Source organism: Choristoneura fumiferana, chromosome 18 (assembly GCF_025370935.1).
Source record: "Choristoneura fumiferana chromosome 18, NRCan_CFum_1, whole genome shotgun sequence".
Classification (NCBI taxonomy): domain Eukaryota; kingdom Metazoa; phylum Arthropoda; class Insecta; order Lepidoptera; family Tortricidae; genus Choristoneura; species Choristoneura fumiferana.
Window position 1 is genome coordinate 19,644,814 of NC_133489.1, and position 23,482 is coordinate 19,668,295.

The 23,482-nt window shown below is 36.8% G+C and overlaps 1 protein-coding gene across 3 annotated transcripts in view; it reads right to left on the reverse strand.

Moving 5' to 3' along the window:
- The window catches only part of krz (beta-arrestin protein kurtz), a 58,147-nt gene that overhangs the window by 30,135 nt on the left and 4,530 nt on the right, over positions 1-23,482 (reverse strand). For all 3 annotated transcript variants that reach the window (XM_074102395.1, XM_074102396.1, XM_074102397.1), the window contains exon 2: positions 3,918-3,970. The gene's annotated coding sequence lies outside the window, so the exon portion shown is untranslated. The remainder of the gene's footprint in view (positions 1-3,917; positions 3,971-23,482) is intronic.

The following is a 23,482-nucleotide window of genomic DNA, read 5'->3' on the forward strand; positions in this document are numbered from 1 at the left end:
TACCCCGAGTGGTCCCATTTAAATTTGGAAAAAATATTCCTACCCTAAGTGTAAGAAAACAGGGGGTGATTGATTGTTCAGTCACTGATTGTGACCAGGCATAACTTTATATTCTATACAGTAGTCCGATTTTCTTTCATAACTCTTTTTTTATTGGATAGGGTATACTTTGAAGTCGGTATTATATAAATTTGGAAAAAAAATTACAAACCTCAAGAGTGGGAAAAAAGTATAAAATAAAAAGTTTTAAACAAAAAAACTAAACCGCCGAAAAACCGCAAACAAAAAAAAAACCTTTTTCTCCTTTCTCTCCTATTTAACCTTAATCTAGGTAGGTACTAGTTTGAAGTTGGTGCCTCAGTACTAGCCATCAGGAGTGGGCCTATAGTCGTCTACCTGATGGGCTTCTATCACTCCTGATGGGTAGTGCTGAGGCACCTACTTCAAACTAGTACCTAGCTAGATTAAGGTTAAATAGGAGAAAAAGGTTTATTATTTTTTGCTTTGCTTTTCGGTTTTTTCGGCGGTTTAATTTTTTTGCTAAAAGTTTTTGTTGCAATATAATTTGGTCTAAATATCGAACTATTGGCAACGTTAACGTATTTTCAGCAACATTGTCCCCAATTAATGGAAAACAGCGTTAAACTTCGAGGACTCTGTTTATTTAGGTTATATCTATCTCACAAGTTTCCGCTCGCACATAACCACTTCAAAACAGATTGGGAGGAAAGCGAATTCGATGGCAACATTATCTAATATCCGGCGATGGGGCCGGCGCTCGACATTGATTTGATCCGGAGCCCAAGGCATCGCTTGTAAATTTTGTTAGTTCACGACCTGGTCCAGGCTATTTCAGCTACCTTGTCACGATACTGAGATCTCAATATTTCTGCAACTTGCAAACATGATTTACACTAGCCTTGTCTATACTATAACAATATTCAACTTATTTATGTGATACTTTGATTATCTACGTATTCTAAATTTGCGTCTGAAACTACATAACTAATATGTCTAAAACAAAACAAAAATAAAAGTTTCTTAAATAAAAAAATGACACTATGTTGTCTGTTTGAGAAAACATTTAATAATAGCGAGCTATATCTGGGCCGGTTCCTTCAACTCAAAGATGGATTTGATCCATCTCCATCTACTAATTCTCGGAATAACCTTCCAGTTACCTTTCATCTGTCCGTTTAAGTACGGTCTCGCTGACCGGACTGGAGGTGGTTAATACTATAAAGACTGACAGCTCCTATCCTACGTGGGCGGCAAAAATCCGAAGTTACAAGTAAACCAGCTATTTTACTCATGGCAGCACGAAGCCAATTTAAAAATAAAGTAATTAAAAGGCAGAAAGCAGGAGGCGGGTTTAGCTGGCTATTTTTCTCATTTAACTAAGTACAAGTTAATAGCGGGCGGGCGATTTTATTCCTTAATGGAAGTAGCGTCATTTGAGTAATGACTCTTTCGGTCGTTCGCAACAATAAGCTGGAAAGTTCAGTGGTTGCGGTCTTAACTGAAGATGACTTCGCCACAAAATTACGACAGCCTGAGAGAAACAGGAAAGTTGTCTTATATGCATACCTAACGACATGAGTATCCAATGGATGCGATATATATATATGTTGACAAACACAAAATAGATTTAACATAGATAAAAATAGGTGTAAGATTTTCTTTTTGTGGAAAACCTATCAGCTTAAATGGCATTGTAGCGTGTTGCAAGCTAATATAAAAAGATTTCTTTAACATTTGTAAGAGATATAATCTCGGAAGTTATGGCACACGGGTATTTAGGGGTGGATTGTAAAAAATAAGTCTGATATTTTCAATCAATACACGACATAATTGAAGCAGCTAGGCTTAGAGGTGAAATTACAAAATATTAGTACTGGTAATATGTTTGAGAAACGAACTGGGAAGCAATGAAGCAGTCAACATAAATTAACTTTGAACGTTTGGTAAAGAGTATTTATAATGGTAAAAGCCATCAAATAAAAGACGAGAAATCCTTTTGAGAAAGGAAAAGAAAATTGTTTTACAAAATATGAACTTGCGTTATGAATACTTTTTGTATGAAAGTAAGGCGGGTAAAGGAAAACGTGACCTGAATTAGGATTCCTTTGCTAAAGTTTGAACTCGGTAGGTGGACAAGAAATTTTTGTTGAATATCACAATTTTAATTACAATAAAGCCTTCGTTTTTACTTGCTGACAATATTCATTCTCTCAATACATAACGTCATGTCAAATCAAGTCAAGCGTTAGCGTAACGTGCTTAAAAAGGTAAATTTGCTAAAACCAAACGTGCTTATTGATACACAAAAAAGTAGGTACCTACTGAAACATGTGTAAAGTTTAAATAAATCTTTAGAATAATTTTCTAGATCATCTAGCACTCTTCAGTCAGAAACTACGAGTACCAACTTCGTGCGCTAAAGGAAATAAGCAGCATGAAACTGCCGAAACTTTACCAAACTTTTCAGATTTTATCGGCAAAATTCTAAGCCTGCGTGGAAAACGGGGACAAACTCCCAAACTCCTGGGATTAATTTTATCGTTTCTCTTCAAGACTTTGAGCGGAACTTATTGTTCTGTGTGTGGTAAACAGAGATTAACGAGTTTTCAGGTAGCATACACGCAGTATAATAATAATAATATCGGTAATCAATAACGCCTTATATAAGATATTTCCCGGACAGACTGTCCTTGGCGCCAAACTGAAGGCTGAAGACTTTTTTAATTCCAACATCTATCTAACTAATAAAATAGGACTGACGAGCTGACTTCGTGTCGGGTAATAATATTCTAATTACAGCTACGCGGCTTATTAAGGCTATTTAGCGATAGTGCCGGCTATTGTACGAATTCTCAAGATATCGCCAAAATCTAGTGGTCGCCGAACAACTAAACTTCACAAGATACAAAAAAGGCACTCGCGCACAATATCTCACACGAGATTGAGAGGTAGGTAAGGTAGATAGATAGTACCTACTTGGATGTAAGTGCGCTCGAAGGTGGTCACGGGTTGTTAGTTACACCCAGCGAAGTAAGAGACATGTCACCGGTGATGGATCGTCCACTGCCATAGTGTACAGTCAAGTGCAAAAATATATATCTATTCAAACCACTCAAAAATATGTGACAACTTACTTATTATCCTACTAATATTATAAATGTGGAAGTTTGTGAGTGAATGAGTGAGTTTGTGAGTGAGTATGTTTGTTACTTCTTCACGCTTTAACGGCTGGTCGAATTTGGATGAAATTTTGCGAAAGTTAGTTTATAACCTGGATTAAAACATAGGATACTTTTTATTCCGATATTCCCACGGGATAAGGATAAAATTTCGAACTAATAACCGCTGGGCTTAGAGTCATGAAATTTGGCATGGGTGTTTTAATTTAACGTCAATGAAAACCACGATGTAGTTTTAGGGAATTTCCACGAGAATTTAATAAAATCCCGGATATTCCATACATTTCGGATAATTAGCGATCAATTATTGATTAGATGTTTTTTTTCGCGATTTCGGGGCTTTTCCCATAGTAAAAGTTGCTCGATGTGAGTCTCCCCATCACCCCTTTCACTCTTGCTCATGACCCCGGAATCACCCTGTATATGTATGTCGGCGGCCGATCGTAAAATCCGCCAGATCACGAAATTCCTAGGCATATCGTGAAATGGCGCTATTTCATGAATTGGCTAAGGGACATCCGCCATATCGTTCAAAACTCACCGTTTAACGATTTGCCAAGTGACGTTTAGGCAAATCATGAAATATAATTTTGTCTATGGTCCTATCCTATCAAATCTACGTCAACGTCCGCATGGTTGGTTAAGACATTAATGACCAGAACTTTTGTTTACGCAAGAAATAAAGTAGCAATACTATAGTATTTAGTTACAACTTACGTTACTAATGGCGGCTAGGCGACGTGAGGTAGGCGACTGAACATCCGTTGTACCTGTTAAAATAGAGATTAAGTTTCAAAATTCTGTAAGCAGGTAGGTAAATTTAAAATTATCTTATCTATCGCGCTATTAAAAGCTTTCAAGAGTATTTTTTGTAATAAAAATAAAATGCAAACAATAATTCCTAATATCACAGTTCAAAATCATAATGCGAACACACATTTTAAAATCAGAAAAAGACAAATTTCTCGAAAACGTTAGTGTTTTACTAAGGTAATTTTTCTATATTTGATAGGCGACTTGCCCACCTAAGTATATCCACTGAAGTTTGTCGTACTACTTACGGGACACTCAGACCAATGGATCATTTTGTATGTAGAGTGGGCCAAATTTTGGGCCGCTGAGTATATGTACGAAAAAATGCAGGGATTATTATAGACAGTACTTATGCCGAGGTGCTCAATAAAAATGTTGGCTATGCGAGACGTATTTTTTCCAAATTAGCCGCGGGATAAAGACGTACCTACGTGTCCCGTTAACCCGATTTATGGTCATTTGATTCAAATGAAAAATGGACAACTCGAAATTATACCACAGAATAAGTAATAGTAGGTACAAGTACCTATAGAAGTTTCACTGCCCTTCAAAAATGACGTTTAGGCATAAGAATCGCGCCTTCTGTACTATTACTTATTCTGTGGTATAATTTCGAGTTGTCCATTTTCCATTTGCACCAAATGACAAGTAAATCGTCAAACCGTGCTCGACTCACAAGCAACACGATCTTAGTGTAACGATAACAATAACATACATTTAACTATTTACTACTATTCCAATAACCATTTAAAACCTGGTAACATTACGAACGGTAACTTTTTAAATTGTTCGGCTGGCAATTCGAAGCTAGACGGTCGAGTTGAAAACATCGAACCTGTAACTAAGACTTTCACCGTGAATGTGTATTTACATAATATAAATATCAATACAAAATAATCAGTGTTTTGATCAGTGACCACCCTTTTGATTCATCAATCAATTACAGTAGTCAACTAGTCAGTAACAGAAATAATACATAAGTAATTAACTCAAAGCACGTACTAAATACTCATGCATTCTTTTCCAATAACCAAATCCGAAAGCTTAATAAACTCGCTACTTATTACTATCCAGCTTCAATAAAATGTAAATGCATATTTCCTTTCTACACGATAGGATTATTGTAGGAAACTGTAGAATTTCTGCAAAACATGAATTACTAAATTAATAGTTGATTTTTAGGGTTCCGGAGCCAAAATGGCAAAAACGGAACCCTTATAGTTTCGCCATGTCTGTCTGTCTGTCTGTTCGTCCGCGGCTTTGCTCAGGGACTATCAATGCTAGAAAGCTGTAAATTTGCTCGGATATTATAAACTATACCAACAAAATAGTACAATAAAAAAATCAAGAAAAATTTTTTTTAGGGTACCTCCCGTAGACGTAAAGTGGAGGTGATTTTTTTTCTCATCCAACCCTATAGTGTGGGGTATCGTTCAATAGGTATCTTAAAACCAGGGGTTTGCTAAGACGGTTTTTCGATTCAGTCTATTGTTTGCGAAATATTCAACATTAAAGTGCAAAGTTTCATTAAAATAGGGCGTCCCCCCCCCTCTAAAATCTAAACCGGTGTGGAAAAATTTTAAAAATTCACTATGATAGTAAGTATATCAAACTTACAAGGAAAACTATAGCGGCTAAGTTTGCTTGAGAATTATTAGTAGTTTCAGGGGCTGTTTCACCATCCATTGATTAGCGTTAACCGACGGTTAAATGTGATGCCGTCTCCGTCTATTCGAACAAAACAAATAGAGACGGCATCGCACGCACCTAACCGCCAGTTAACACTAATCAGTGGATGGTGAAACAGCCCCTTAGAGTAAATAGCAGCCTAAAGTATAAAATATACCTAAACTTGGAAGATTCCGTATAAAATACGCAATCCTTAGAAAAATATTACTATTTTTTTTTTGTAATGGCTACGAAACCCTATTTTGGGCGTGTCCGACACGCTCTTGGCCGGTTTTTTAAGTTGATCATGTAACTCCGTCACTAGGTCAAACGTTTTACTGTTTACCAAAGAAAAACTTTTGTTTCCTCGGTCGGACATAGTTGTGATGTGAATAGGGTTTGCGACCTCGAAAAATTCCTCCTCGAAGGTACTTTTATGTTGTTTTCAAAGATTTAATAGTAGCGACACACACACACACACACAGGCAGAATGGAACTTGATGAACATGAACAAGAACTTTAAACATTTTAAAACGCTTTGTCGGTTCTACCTGCGATTTCATATTAAAATTGTATCCATTCTAGCTAGGTAGATTTGGATGATACTTACTAAATTATTTAATTACTTATCGCATCGTCATTGTATTGGGAATCATGTCTTTTCACCGGACCGAACCAAATTTGAAATCCATGGTACTGATTAGGATTAAAACGTAAAACTTATAAAAATAACACGACAACTTCAAAGTCGTTTTGTAACAATCAATAAAACGTCAGCACCGCCGGATAATTTTAAGCTACAACAATGACGTGTTTATGTGTAGTGTACTACAAATACCAGATGGTTCTAAGCGATTCCATGACGTGTGATAATGTGAACAAATGCACACACAGATCCACGAGTGACGCACAGCGCGGCGATTTGAATATAAGAACAAGGACGCAGGCGCAGCCGCATGCGGTTTGTTTTTATGGGACATGAAATGCATTACAACTTAATAAGATTGCATTCTGCATTAGATATACATGGGGCACGTGTACAATAACTTGTACACAATAGTTGTGTGTTGAATGGCAAGGTAAACATCATGCACGCACAGTAAGTAGTTTCATTATCTAATTGACATATTACACAACACACAGTACGGGTGTTCTGCCTTTTCGCAAAATTTTCTTTGGCAGAATATCACTTGCCAACCAACGTTTCGCCGATAATTCACTTTGACGACTAACTATTACTCAATCTTTGTATGACAACGTGTCATTTGGTCAAATTACCTATATTATAATTTAGAATATCATAATGGCTCAAAACGTTCGAATTAATTATCGTTTGAATTTGCAGGTGGTATAGGACCTTGTGCAAGGTTCCGCCCGGATTGCTACCACCATTGGATTGCTTTTTTTTCCATCGATTTCGCGAAGAACAGATAAAAACTGTTTGAAACTTAAGAACCAACCGAGTAAAAATTTTTAATATTTATACACTACAATTCATAATATAATTGCTGGAACCAGAAATTATTAACAAACTCTTAACTCAAATACTCGCAGCGTAGGCATTTGTTTTCAACCAACGGCATGGCAGTACACGGCGTCTTAATTATGATACAATCTCCACAATTTCGCAACGCTAACAAGTAAGGTTTCAAACAGGAATCCCTTGAAATTAATTTAAAGATATATTTATGATATTTATTTTCCTTCCGACCCACCCCAATTCGGGAGGCTGACATAGCGGGTTCACTTGTGACTACGACGTACTTTTTTTCAACTTGACACTAATCTTTCAGATCGGTTTCCTTTATGTCGTAGTTACTTTAAAAATAAAAAATATCTTTCGAACATTACTGTATTGTATTGTATAACTCTTTATTGTACATAAAACGTATGAAAATAACAATTAATGTTCATAATCAACATACATTTTGATTAGTTCAAGCAATAGTTTTTAAAATGCCGAAATTATGCAAATAGAAACAGTAGAACACCGACAACAACTTTCGACATTTTCAATGTCGCTCAACAATTTGGAAAAGTACTTTAAAATCAAATTTTCCATAGTTTCCGTATACTGATAAGATTCCAACTTGTAAGACAGCGAACAGTCTCGTCAGCTGCCACTATCTGTTTGGCTGTACTTAGCAAACATAAGGCAACTTTAGCGTTCATCAACATTGTAACAATCTACATCCCTGCTCCCGCCTTCAATATTTGGAGTATAACCGCGGGCATAAGTTATTTATGGTAGTAGTTTGCGCGGAGGTAATGTCTACACGTGTTGTACTCCCGATGAATTATGAAACAGATTGTCTCGAAGGCTACCATTTTGCATCGATATATGCACCGCGAGCGGCTCTGTTTTATTCAAGAGTTACTTTTGCGGTGCCAATGACGTGCGTAATTTACGAAAAAAAAAGATTTACACATTTGCACTGGCTATTATTACCTTGATGTTTACTGATTTACTGTACTTCAATGCCATATTTTTGTATGCATTACAAAACATTAAATTTAATATAACAATCGTACTTAATATTAAACTAATCAACAAATTGAATGCCTACTTCATTAGGGGACCGTGTTGGACCTCTTTCTCGATGACCGCCCTGATAGGGGTCCGAATCGTTCCCAGGGTACTGAGCGACCCTTGGAAATATTAATAGTGGACAAGAGTTCTAATTGGACATAAATAATGAATTAGCGAAGGATGTGGTAATAGGCAGTATAATACTAAATTACGTTTATTTATTACCAAATCTAATTGAGAGTTCGCTTTGTAGGTAATTCAGTAGATAGATAGGTATTACAAATTGCTGCTTCTAATATAAAAAACTTGAAAGTTGTTAAGTCTGATAAACCCATCTGGTACAAACATTTCTACAGAGCGATTTTATACAAATCACTTGAATGATTTCACCACAGATAAGATTTCAGGGAAATTCTCCAATTTCTAAATAATCATTGTCAGTAAACGATACCAAGAGATAAATTCGAAGAGAATTTGAATGGATTTGTCCGATAATTAGTTCAGAAACTTATAAATTCAGATGAAACGGAACCTTGTCTAAACCATGACAATGTAATTAGAATTAGGTACAATTTGAATCTAGAATATTCAAAGTGAAAGTTCTTTTATTTTGACATTAATTTTTAGTATGACTACGTTAGTCCAATATAAGATAGACATTGCGCTATAGTGTTAATTATAAAATCAATTATTATTAGAAATTAAATATTAACTAATACTAGCCATTCATTAGTGACGCGCTTCCAAGTACAATCGATGCGATATATCTTCCAACCAGGCTGACGTCAGGTAACAACTAATGAAATACTGATTGCTGATATATAATGAATGATACAATACTTTAAAGGTAGTGAATACCTATGTATGCATATTTCGCCAAACGTCTAAATAGACGTGTTTCTAGATGCAGTCAGGCTACCATCAGTGATAAAAAGGAGATACAGGATTACAAATTACAGATCGAGCGGCAATCACTTGGTAAGTACCTAAAACAATTTATTACAGTAGGTACATTATTTAAGTACTCGAATCTGCTAACAGATACGGATGCTAAGCCAACGCCTCGCCATTGCGCCTTTCGTCGTTAAACGTTAAAGGGAATAGCTTTTCTATTTACGATAAAACCGTTTTAATGGTATATTGGAAAGCTTCCTTGCCGCATAAATTGCTCGCGTACATTAAGTGGCTCTATCTATTAACGTTAACACGGCGTCACGACAAATCGCACGTTATTCGACAACAATACTAATACAGCATTTAGCACCAGCAGACAAGTGACGCGCGATTGGATTATGGCCGATAACAATATCAGCATTCAGAGCAGAGCACGAGTTGTTACATAAAATATATTAAATAGGCAGTTTAAACAAATTACCAAGTGGCTTGATAGGCTTATGATTTCACAGCTGTTTCTGAATACTATGTCGGGATAGATATAAATGGCGTATAATGGCTGGGTTTTGAAATTGGATACGTACTCAACTCATGGTTATATTTCAATTATTAATCATTTTAAGATTTTATAATTATTATGATTTGATAGTTCCTTTATTTCCACTTCAGTTTCATATGAAGTACCTAAAACTTTACGGTGCTGGATTATAACTAGAGTCTGTTTGGTGTTTACACTACACACCCTTATTCGTCGGTTAGTTTGAGTTGTATAAGCCAAGAACTTTATTAGGGAACAGCATACCTCTAAGTTTGATAACTCATGCGCCGAGAGAACATTAATATATGGGAATGGGACACAATGTTGCGATTTCTGTTTACGAGCTCAAGAAGCGTACGACTCATTTAAGCAACAGCAACAAGCAACTTTGCTCAACTAAATTCTTTAAAGCTTGAATTATACTCATGATAATTATAAACTTTGCAGAAGTTATTTGCATTTCCTCAGTATCACGGTTTATAATCTATTAGTTATTATCAAGTACCTATCTATTTATGACTGAAAATATCATTAAACCTCAGCAATAAGGTTGTGTTACCACACGTTTCGATTCTTCAATTTTCACAACGTCAGCCACTGATGACATTTTGTTCATCGAATTTTCAGCACCCCATTTTCACCATTCAGTTCACGCGTCCAAGATAAACGATCTTACATTCCGAAGCAGATCACGTATCGAATAAAGGTGACGCGGATAAATTCCTTTGAAGGTACGGCAGGTGGCGACGGGTGCAGGCGTTTTAAGGCGCCGTGTTGCCAAGGTTGCTGCAGCAAGCAACATGTGTTAATTGTCTTGTGGCGAACTTCTACTTCGTTAATACACTACTCGTGTTTGTTAGAATATGCTTTTTCTGTAAAGTGTAGATTTATTTCGTAAAACGTTTGAACTTTTTGTATTTTAATTTTTGAATCAGAAAAGAGGAATTGTACTTTCGTTGTGTTAAAGTCGCATTCAGTAAACCTGTGCTGAAGACACTTGACAATGTTACGTTAAAACGTTTCTATACATATTATTCAGCAACATCACCAACTGAAGAGTCAATAATATCAATTGCCATCACTTTATGTACATAATAGTTAAGCTGCTGCTGCTGTGTCCCAGGTGTAACTTGTGAACCAAAAGAGCTCAGTACGAATTTAAAATATTTGTATCAGCTCTACAGCGAAATAGTAATTTTACACGCCGCTTAGCAACTACCAAGGCAACGCTTACCACATTTAAACAACTCTTCGAGCAAGATGTGGCATAGGTATTTCTGTGACAGTAATAAACTTAAACATTAAATACACGACGCAGACTGCGGTTCACGATTTACCTCAAAGTCCTCAAACCGACTTTGGTTCATAATGCGCCATATACGATCAGTCGCCCATGTTATGGATTACACTGTAATCCATGTAACATCGCACTAGATTGTCACGGTAGGTACACGTCGTTCAACCATACAAGCCAAGTACAGGAAAATTGGTTGTTGTAGTTGTAATACATTTTATACAATGTGTTAATTAAATAACTGAAAACCAGAAAGTAGTTTGCTCAGAATCGAGAGTAGAATCGATTACACTATGTTTTAAATTAGGTTGTGTTTGTGTTTTTAAATCCCTTTTTTATGGTGCCCAGTCTAAAAGTTACGACTGCAACGACTGCACGCCAATTAAATGTTTTAGCAGGTTGCATACTATTTTGATAATTTAATACTGGCCGGTTTCCTGTCACTGAGTGATTTTCTTCTAAAAACGTCAAAGCACAACTGACAAATAAAACTAATGTGTAGAGTTAGAAATGAAGTAGAATTACTGGCTTAGCAAAACACACGAATATCTTTTGAAATGATAAAGGTAGGTTCAAAAATAAATGCAATCAACTAAAGTAAATTAAAAAAAAATTTTGGGGTACCTGAGGTTTTCAGTTATTTAATTAACACCTTGTATACTTCTGGATTTTTTTTGCCGGTTTCGATATCAAAAGTATTTCAAACATGCGTCAAATTATTACACCACAAAATCTCAAAAAATCGAACTCATTACCTACCTGTTTAAGTTTATAAAGTACATACAGTTTATAAAATTCAATCCAATTGATAACCTCCTTTTTTTGAAATCCGTTAAATATTACTATTATTGCTTACAGTCACAGAATAAGTAATAGTATGTACAAGTATTACAGTTGAGAGTTTTCTTCAGACATATTAGATGGAAATCTTAGCAGACAAGATTGCTTTGTTGTCATTATTTGATTTCAACGTTGAGTCTGTTCGAGCATCCAATTTTGGATTTATGTTCGTTGGGTATTATTAAATTCTCATTGGAGTCCTCAGTGTGGCGCTGTAATTAATTAGAACGATGATATTTATTAAGGTACTGTACATATATGAACACATTTATCGTTACTTCAGCGATTTCAGGGAATATCATCACAAAACGAGCACATAACACGTCCAAACAAATTATATTAGACTATAAAACCCGCTGCGAATAGGCGCCGAACAGTAAACACGTTTACGAGGCGTGTGCGCTTTTGTATGTAAAATCGTTTGATGTATCGTGGATAGCGTTATGTCCCTCTCGCACAGAAAGAGTCCGAAAAGGACGCCATTTACATTACTGGTAAATCATCAATAGTGTGTTACGATCGCTCGTACGGCAAATTCAATTCTAATGCTCCACGCGCAAATCTTTTATTTACAAGGGAGGTCTAACAATACGCGGAAGGAACAGCTGTGAAGGATTACTAACGAGAGTCTATTAGAAGCCCGACGCCGGAGGCACAATGATTTTCATCACATCACTAAGCGAGGAAAAAAATACAAAAAATTAAATTATTTTGTGTCTAAACACTTCACAGCTCGGCAAAAGAAAGACGCTAAGAAAACAACTGAATAAAATAATGGCTATCCGCCAATACAAGGGGCTACAACAAAATTCGAAAATCAAAGTTCGTATCGTACCCTCCCTCTCACTCGTATTAAATAATATTTGGGTCAGCAAAACAATACGAACTTCTATTTTCGAATTATGTAGTAGCCCCCCTGATTGTCACTTTTTTCGAGTCGTCTACCATACATAATAGTAGGGGCCCACGATGCTAAATCGGGATTTACTCGAGCGTCATAGAGACCTATTGGGTTGCGAAGCTTAGATCATAAGAAGAAAAAAATGTCATATAATATATACCTTTTCATCGGTGGGGGGAATTGTTATAGATTTTCAAAAATGTAAAAAAAAAACTGTTGCATGGACATACTCGAGCGCGTCAGATATTGATATCATCCATGTCCTACGTATTTTTAAAAATGTACGTATGTTAATCTGATTGTTTCCATGATGGGGGTGGTCGTACGTAAGGGTTGAAAATGAAAAAAAAATTTTTTTCATCGAGCGCGTCAGATTTTTTAAGGGGATGTTAAGAGATCCTAAAAAAAGGCTCTTATATAATAATCTGACGATTTGGATGTGACGCAAATTCGTAGCCATTATTAGAATGTGCATAAAAAATTCGCCATTTTGAAATCCTCAAGCGCGTCAGATTAAGATATATATGGTTCATCTTCATGCCCTAGACGTGCTGTCTCATAATCTGACGATTTTCTGGAGGGATTCGCCTAATCTGACAATTAAAAAAATTTTTTTTCGTATTTTTTTAAATCATTGAACTTAATTTATTGAAAAGCTCAGGAAATAGCATGCAAATAAAAAAGTGTATGTTTTTTTAAGTAGAATACTGTATTTATAAGAAAATAATTATAAAAAAATATTTTTTTTTTGAGTATTTTTTCTCAATTATCATCGTCATCGGTAGAATCATCTTCCTCTGACTCGATTCCATCCTCAGATTGCGTATCTGTAACAAGAAATCAATATCATATTTAATTTTTTTTTATGAATAACGTGTTTTTTAATTATTGGAGAAAAAATTTACCTAATTCTGAAGTATCCTCAAGAATATCAGGTGTTATAACTACATCTTCATACGCTTTCGGCAATTGATCACCTGCAAACCAGATCATTTCGAACTTTCCGTTTCGATCATTCCGTCGACTACTTTCCATCCATAGTCCGTTGGTAAAAGATCAATAATTTTTGCATTATGAGCATTACTCCACAAGCATGCAATGAATCTTGTGCGTAACACTTGTTGGAGTAACTCCGATTGACAGGGCGGCAAGTTGCACGCATCGTAATTCCGGATACTCAAGAAGGGTTGTGACTTGTCTTTGACTTTGTACGTCTTATTGAAGATGACAATCCTGGCTTGATTGACATCGTCTAACTTTTTCAGCCCATACAAGTGGCAAGTAAAAGACTGCATGATGTTAAAAGAATCCTGCACATTATGTTCCTTTGATCCCAAATCCAGAAATGCTTTTTGGAAAACTTTATCGATGAATGTTTGTTATTTCGGCTTGTGGAAACCGTCAGATTATATATTTTTCGTAATTCTTGAATTATTCCCTTCAAAATAAAAAAAAAATTAACCACGCTCGAGAATGTCGAGATGACGTTTTTTTTTACAACTTTCTAGCCCTACCCCTTCTTTACGTCACTCTCAAATTGTCAGATTAGTAGAATACACACGTTTTAGTATGTAACTAACTCATCCTACCTTAATCTGACGCGCTCGGGAATTTCAGATGATGAATTTTTTTTTACTAATCTGATCCTTTATCCTTGACGGGCGGCCATGTATATGGGGCTCATAGTTGGTGGAAGGACTTAACCGGGTACAAGGTATCCCCCTGTATATTAATCTGTCGCGCTTTAGTAAATCCCGAAATCCCCTCTTGGGCTCCCCAACTATAATCCTAAGCTAATTATTCCAACATGCTAAAAAAAATATGTATTTACTAAAATTACTGCAAAACAACTTTGATATAAATTTTAAATATAAAAATAACTAAGTTTCATGACGCGTGGAAAATTATATGGTGTAAACGGGTTATAGCTAAGTTTTAAAGATGTAAATAAAACGTTGGCTCACTTGAAACCTCTTTAGTCTGAAATGACGTACCTACTTACTTTTTAAAATTCAAGTTATAACTCCTTTGAGAAGAAAAATTATACGTAAATCCATAACTCCTCCGGGAACAATTGACGCCATTGTCCTTTAGATACAGGCATGGAATAACGTCATTGACGAGCAAGTGTGATGAAAAAGAAAATTATCTTCGATTTCGATTTTTTGAGAACAACTGGCGGAGGTTTTCCGTGCTTGCACAAGAACTTTATCACAACACGATTTGAATTTGCTCCATTATCGTAGATATTTTCCTAAATCATTTGGTTCGAAAAGCGTATCTCAACATGAAAGACGGTTTCGCAATTACATTTTATACAGTTTTCCTACAGATTATTATATAATTAAGCAAAAAAGTGGTGTACAATTTAACTCTCCCTACGCTTCATTCCGCGAATTATTGGACTCTTACCAGTTCTAGAATTTTATTAGATGCTAAAATGAAAAAAAAGCACTACCTAATTTCTTCTTCGGTCTCTAATAAAATCGTGTTTCAACATTAAAAGACCCGTGATCAAGAATTCTTGATCAAAGTATTAACATTTTAAAAGTGGAAAGGCCTGAAAGTTTGTTCGTGCGTCGAGACGAGACTCATTTAATTAGCGTGCCGTGCAATGCCCGTAGCAATTTTTAATGTGAATTAAATTAATTATGCTCCACATGCTCTCAAAATAACCTAGAAAAAAATATTAAAGAATATATGCTACCATTCAACTACCGTGGTTTTTAATTCCATTATAATTCAAGTAATGAAACTACTATAAGAAAATTAACAAAATTTTAAAGTAGATTGTACCTACAACTGCATAAAACGCGCCAGTTTAAAATGAATTTTATAAACCAGTTACACACTCGCTTTTCACTTCTGGGATGCCGAGGGGCCGATTACCATGATCTCAAAGATTTTTCTTTATGCACTAGAGCATAAAAAGTCAGTTTATGTCGCCTAGAACCAGCATATATACGAGCATGAGAAGTGAAAAACATGATACGATAGTCACTCAAACATAATGTGCTCTCCGTAAAATATTAACATATAAACCTTTGTTTGACGACCAATCTTCTATAATCTTTATTAGAATAAACCAACCAGCATTTCAAATTTGATAAATGATAACAGTGTGAATCAAGCGCTTTTCACAACCCCTGGGGTCAACAAAAGGCGTTCAAAATGGAGATACAAAAGAAACCTTACTAGATAGAGAGACTGAAATAAATAAGTGTAAGGAGACAAGACTTTTTGCAAACAAGGGTAAAACTCGCAAATAATACCTCAATTTCAGCTATTTACGAGACTTAAAACTTGTGTAAGCAATACTGCCTAACCTTTGTAAGCTTATGAACAGCGAGGCGAGTGGATGAATAATAAAAAGGTTTCCAACGACCTGTGTTTTACTGTCACGCGAAAATCGAACCTTCCCGTAGAAATGGTGATGCCTAAAGTGGGCTTTTATGTAGTTACAATTGGCCACTAGCTCCTAATAAAAAAACATTTGGCATACCAAACACACATTTGGCATGCGTACCAAAAATGAGTTTTTCAGGCGTCCTTAGTACATGAAAAGTTTGGCAATATTGCGTTTAGCCTAAAGATATTTCATTATTATCAATATTTCTGCCGTTTCTAATATTTCTAGTTCAGAATCTATACAATTTCATACTTGCCATGGACTCCTACATTCCATTTACGTGAATAATTAATATATAAACCCACTAATATATCAATCAAAATTAAACTATCTATTTGAACAGTTGGCCAGTTTTCATTACATAACTCCACTTTGCAAATTTGATGAGCTGACCAAAATACGTTTATAAACGCGATTACAGGATGACTCACAAATAAGAAATAGACAATACGTATTGGTAAAATATTTTTGAATTATCATGTTGTGAAAGCGAAGAACAGAAGAGCAGTCGTGTTAATAAAAGTACGAAATTGGTTTAGTTACAAAATCGACACTAGATCAGACCTTCCCAGACGTTATCGTTAGGACATAGTTGCGCTTCTGATAGCAGGAAGAAATGAAAGTAACAGTAACTGTCATTGACTTGTCAATTTAGTCTCACGAATTATGGCGTCGACTATAGTTCAGTGTAGATATTTTGACTAGGCGTAACAGTTAAGTTAAATCGTGAACACTATCTAACCCTACCGAGGATTGACGTCAGCCATGGCTGCTCGGTCCATTCAACAGCTTATCTCTTTTCGGTTGGAAGCGCATTCTTCAGTGCTCTCTATTTTATATTTAGAGCGCTTTATCATGTAACTGAATGGAGCAAACACTGCATTAGTGACATCGCGATTGGGTTAATGTAAGCGCATTTAACCACTCACTTGTTCAATAGATATCGAACGCTGTTAGCATAATGGGATGGGAACGTTGTTGGTGCACATCCACAGCCGATTGCGCTACGTTAAAGCACGTTAAAGAACTGATTTTTTTTCTCGATAGGAAGCAGTGAGAATAATGATGGAGGTCAAATAATAACAAGCAGATTACATATACGCGCGGAATATTCTGCAATCATTGTCACATTTTTCTCCTTTTTGATACTTTTTTCTAGACTCTATGGTAAAAACGTGCTGATTAGTTCCTCAGTCGGTTCAAATGTGAGGACAAGCGCCGACAGCTGACTGATTAATTCGACGGTCCAACTTAATACCTTTATCGAATAGAATTCGTCCGGTCTGAGGGACAAAGTCAGGGCTGAAGAGGATTTTATCACATTCGATAAAACTATTTTAGCATACGGTTTTATTCCTTAATTCCTTTAGCTTTAGCTGTGAAGGGTGTTCTGATCCAGAGCACACTGATCATTTTAATGTCGGTCAAGCTGGGATTATCGTGACCCGGAGCACTTTACGCCAGCCGGGTGGACATGCATCGTTCGGTCACTCGCCTTGCACTGCAGCCATTAAAGCCCCGGATAAAAGGACGCAGTATACTACTACTACAGTTATAACATAACAGAGCAGAGCGCAAACCGGTTAAATCTCTGACGTCAAACTAACCAACAACGAAAAATGTGTACTTGAATCAAAGTTTTCCTCCATCGTCACAGAATTCACGGTTCTAAATCAAGCGTGTTAGTTTAGTTCAAAGGTGAGCCTTACAATACACAGCTCAAGTTATTCAGAGATGCAAGAGAGAGGTGAGCAGGTTCTTCCAACTATTGCGACTGTTGCGACACTGTATTTCATGATCATGACATATTTACGTAGGTTTTGTTCGGCTATTAATCACATACGACTTTCCGCGCTTAAGAATTCAAATCATCTAAAGTGAGTAGGTATTCTGTTAAATAATCAATGGGAAAAAAATTTACTAAACCTTTACCGGATTTGAAGAATTGTTTCACGGATGACAAGAATCCCTTCCCGACCAGATTGTTATTTTATATCACACCAACTTTACGAACAGCCGTCACGATAACGAACAACCAGGTCCAGTCTCGTCTCAGATGTTAGCTTTATCAAAGAAAATTCCTAGCGAAGCGTTTTGAAAATCCTTTGTAAACTATGTACTAGTTCATCCCTTCGTGCTAACGAGGGTTGAGTGCCTCGATAGGTAGGCTGAGCTTTTAAATTTTACGCCTCAGTGCTAGAAATGCTTCGATTAAAACTTTATAACAACGGACATTTTGTAAGAAAAAGTTTACGGTGAAAATCGTAAAAAATAATACGATATCTAAGGGCGTCGGTATAAATTATTAAAAAATAAAACCGGCCAAGAACGAGTCGGACACGCCTGAAATAGGGATCCGTAGCTATTACGAAAAAAATAAGTAATATTTTTCTAAGAATTTCGTATTTTGTACGGAATATTCCAAGTTTAGGTATATTTTATACCTTAGGCTGCTATTTACTCTTAAACTACTAATAAATCTCAAGAAAACTTAACCGTTATAGTTTTCGTTGTAAGTTTGATATACTTACTACCATCCATTTTTCAAATTTTTCCACCCACCGGTTTAGATTTTAGAGGGAGGGGGGGGGACCCTCGATTTTAATGAAAATTTGCACTTTAAAGTTGAATATTTTGCAAACGCATCACTGAATCGAAAAATCGTTTTAGCAACCCCTAATGGTTTTAAAAGACCTATCTATAATGATTCCGTTTTTGCCATTTTGGCTACGGAACCCTAAAAAGAAGCTTCGAAAAACTTCGAGAAACAATTTTTTTTTTAAACCAAACTGTCTATTAGTCTCGTGGCTAGCGTGCTAAATCCAACTACACCACACCACAGAGTAAGTACGTGACCAACTCCACTTGTGGTGAAGATCTAAGAGAACTAGTCTTCATATATGTCCACTCGTACTCAGAGAGCTCAACCGCTTCTGACTATTCATATTCCGATCACACATTTGATTCGCAGGAAATAACGTTTGACAATAGCAAGCTTTTAGAGTAGAGAACGTGGCTTTACGTTTTACGTTATAATGTACTTAGGTACTATTGATGCATTCTGTTTATCAAACGCTGACATTGATATTGAAATTGAATGATAATCTATGTAATAAATTTAGGTAGAGATTTATCACATTTTGGTCGATTTGCAGAAAAAAGCGCAGCAGTTCATTGGCTCATTACACTAGAGTAATCTAAGTGGTATTACAAACATATATCAAATATAGCGTGGCGTTGTAATATTATCACGAGTTGTATCATCCGCAACGGATACTATTATTACGCCACTACTAGTCTAGTTGGGACTGGGACTGGCACCGGCGGGTGGCAAATAAAGCGGAACAAATTGTTGTGATCGCCATAGCCGTGGTGTACAGGGATCGGCGCGAGCGCCACTAAACCAATCTAAACCGTGGCCCATCGGGTAAAGGATTAAATTAGTTCGACTCGATCCGGCATGTAACCCGTGGGAAATGACCGACCAACAAACGCAGCGATGACGCAGCAGACACTCCTTCGCGGCCGCCGCTTAACGAAATGACTAAACTCCAATTCAATAGAATCTGACAATCCTGTAGACACATCTAGCCTACTAATATAAACACCGGGCTGCCTAAGGCTTTGTGATGTGACTATTATTTTTTTTTGATTCCTTTTAGATGATAATTGCAACAACAGGGACATATATAATCAAGTGTGCCCACGATAGGGTGTCTTGTCTTAAATATGTAGAAAATTGACAGATTCTATTGAATTGTACTTTATCTAGCTTATTTTCACCGGCTGGAGATCCTGTGTAACTACAACTAGCAGTGTAACTTCAAAGGTTACAACATCTGTTTATTGCGTACAAGCGAATTGCTTGCATGTAGGTACCTACTTGAAAGCAGATACGTACGGCATCCGGTTTCATAGTAGCCTATCTGTTATAATCTGACATATTCTCTGATAGCAACGCAGAGTTCTTGACGAACTAGGAGGTTCTACTAAGGGCATGGACTGTTAAAAAAAGTATTATTAACCCCCGACGCAAAAAGAGGGGTGTTATAAGTTTGACCGCTATGTGTGTGTATGTCTGTGTGTGTGTCTGTCTGTGGCACCGTAGCTCTTAAACGGGTGGACCGATTTGAACGCTGTTTTTTTTTAATTGAAAGCAGGTTTTCTAGCGATGGTTCTTAGACATGTTTTATCAAAATCAGTTCAGCCGTTTTTGAGATATTGAACTTTGAAGTGACAAAGTCAGGGGTTTTCCAACTTTTTGTTGGTTAGGTTATATTTTTTTTTTTTATTCGACTGGATGGCAATCGAGCAAGTGGGTCTCCTGATGGTAAGAGAGCACCACCGCCCATAAACATCTGCAACACCAGGGGTATTGCAGATGCGTTGCCAACCTAGAGGCCTAAGATAGGATACCTCAAGTGCCAGTAATTTCACCGGCTGTCTTACTCTCCACGCCGAAACACAACAGTGCAAGCACTGGTGCTTCACGGCAGGATTAGCGAGCAAGATGGTGGTAGCAATCCGGGCGGACCTTGCACAAGGTCCTACCACCTGCAACTACTAAGATCTATTAACACAGAAATAACTAATGGGTCACTGTCTTCTAAAAAAAGAACGTGTGTCGCTTATTAGGTCCCCGTGAATGTCATACTCTGTGATGTCATGAGGACTCAGCACTGCGCTCGATAGATAAGACAACCATAACATGACCCTTTCGCTGGTAGACCTAATACGAGTCACTTGAAGTTGGTCTACGTTGACATTGAAAAAACGTCGACATACTTGATTCCGTTATAATGATTACAAGCGAACATGTCAAGATAGGATGTCTAGGCTGTTATATATGCAGTCTAGGTTCGTTTAAAGAATTTGCCCTTTATAGATCAGCTACTGGGTTAGGTAAGCGTGACTTGTTGCGGCTAAAGGGTCGTGCCATTACTATGCCACTTCTATTGCCTATTTATTTAGATCTCTGTGACTATTAAGGAAGATCCGTAAGTAAGCATAGAGACCCATTAAGGCACAACAACTGTGCGTGACAAATTATTCAACCATAAAACATTTAACAATAAATTCACCGCAACCATCCCGCGCTAATCTCAAATGGCACAATTTGTCGAGATCAGAGCATTAGATAATTGACCGATTAGAAGCGCCTGATACAAGTGATTCATTTGCTCATAATCGGTGTTTAAAACAGAGCCGACTTCCCAGGAATCACACGATAACCATGCCTAAATATAATCAAAAGCCCCGCACGCATCGCAACTCTAGCAATTCGCGACGAACGCTGACTTCCAAATAACATGTTTCGGTACAATTTGTTTTTACGGACAGTTATTTATTGATGATATAATGTCTCCCAAATATTTGGAACGTGAATCACACACAGCTCGGCGCCCCGCGGGGCACGAGGCTTCTTATATTATGTTAAATAACCTATATCTCACGGCATTCAATGACTGTATGTATACATATATCAGAATAATAGGTAGCTTACAAACAGGTCCTATACTACGAAGTGCAAAATTCGAACTTCGTATCTTGTCGTCCCGCTAACCGTTAGCTAGTTATTTAATTTAATACGAGAGTCAGAGGAACGGTAGAGATTCACATTCCGTAGTAGCCCGCCTGGCTGAGGTTTGATCGCTGGAAAATATACACAGAACAGAATCAGAAGTTGCCGTACTAGGTAGATACAGTACAGTAATAATTGATTGAGATGGACAGAAAATTTATACTTTACCTACATGACGGCTAACGCATTCCTCCATCATTAATCCCATCTCCATGAGGTTCTCAAATTTATACGGTTTTCTTTTCGATATTTAAGGGTTTCGGACCTCAGGCGACGCCCCTAGATACAATCAGAATTATAATCCAATTAGCGATAATATTATATTTGCCCAAACAGCCATAGCTATCCGGAAATTCCGTGTTCTGTTTATGATTATACGAGCTATCTTCAAGTAGATATATTATTCCGGTTTCACGATACAAATAATGATAGAATTCACGCAAATAGAACCCCGGCCAAATTAAATGGCGGCCAACTAAAAGCGAGAATTCATTGCTATAGTACAAAGTTTCAAGGACTTTGTTTAGCGAGAGTGAGCAGTCGTTAGGGAGAAATCTCATAAAATTAGGTACAAACTTCTGCGGTAAAACTTACAACCCTGAATCATACACGCTAACACGTCTCGAATGGCGGAGGTGTGTTCGTTCGTCCAGTTTCTAGGATATTTGACTCATACGTAGATGGATATCGCGATCATGACCAACAACTTCCATTTACGGTAATCGACATCCATTCGATACCGAGAATCGGAAAGTGAATAACGTCACAGAAATAATCGTGCAATAAACTCCTAGTGAATTTTCTCCAGGGTTAGTAGAAGACCAATTTGCTTAAAAAGTAATTTAGAAAGGTTTTATTTTGGATACGATATTCACCCCGAGAGATCTGCGGTTAATAAATGTCACTGCACTTAGTAATAATTCTTTTTGTACTAAACTTTTACAGTCAGTTCAATGTCCCGGGTTAGAAGACCAATTTGCTTGAAAAAGTAAATTTCAGCCGGTCTCTTAGAGTCGTACATTTCTGTAATAACGGAATATAACAGTTGAACTTGATATTCAGTGCATAGCAAAGTTTCACTTCTTGTTTGACAGTTACTTGAATGGGTGAACTGAACAGCGAACACAGAGTGCATCCTGCGTGGCACGTAAACCGGCTCGTGCAAGCAAAAAAATACGCGATGCCACTTGGTTGTGGCCTTCACCCGTGCAATATTATTGCTAGCAAAAACCCACGCAGAAGATAGGATAATACGAAGTTAAAAAAAAAAACATATGGAACGTACATACGTAGGATAGGAGTGGAAATAGTGGAATACGTACTATGAGCTTTTATGTTGATGATTTTTCGATGTGGTTATTAGATAAATCCGTTCGGCTAGAATTCCGTTCTCTTAATGAACGTCGCTTTCTTCTTGGTGTATAATCTTCATTGATCTATCTACACTGTCGAGCAAAATTTTTTTTTTTCTAATTTAATGGAGAAAAGGAAAATTTCTTGAATAAGATTGTATTAGCTAAAAGTCCACCGAATTCAGTTATATTTGTCGCGACTTGAATTAAAGAAAGATAAGTATCTGCCGGCTTTCAACCGGGTCAAGTGTTCGCAGAGGGCAAGTGTCTGGCTTCCAAGTCTGTTTCGGGACTTCTCCAGAGAATCTTGCTTAGTCGTAAAATATACCTGATGTATCAATCGAAAATTGATAGCCGCAGCTTATTTAAAATATCATCATCAAACTATCACGCACACACGTCGATTCCCACCCCTATTAAATTAAGGAATGAATGACATCCCGCAAATGACACATGAAGCAT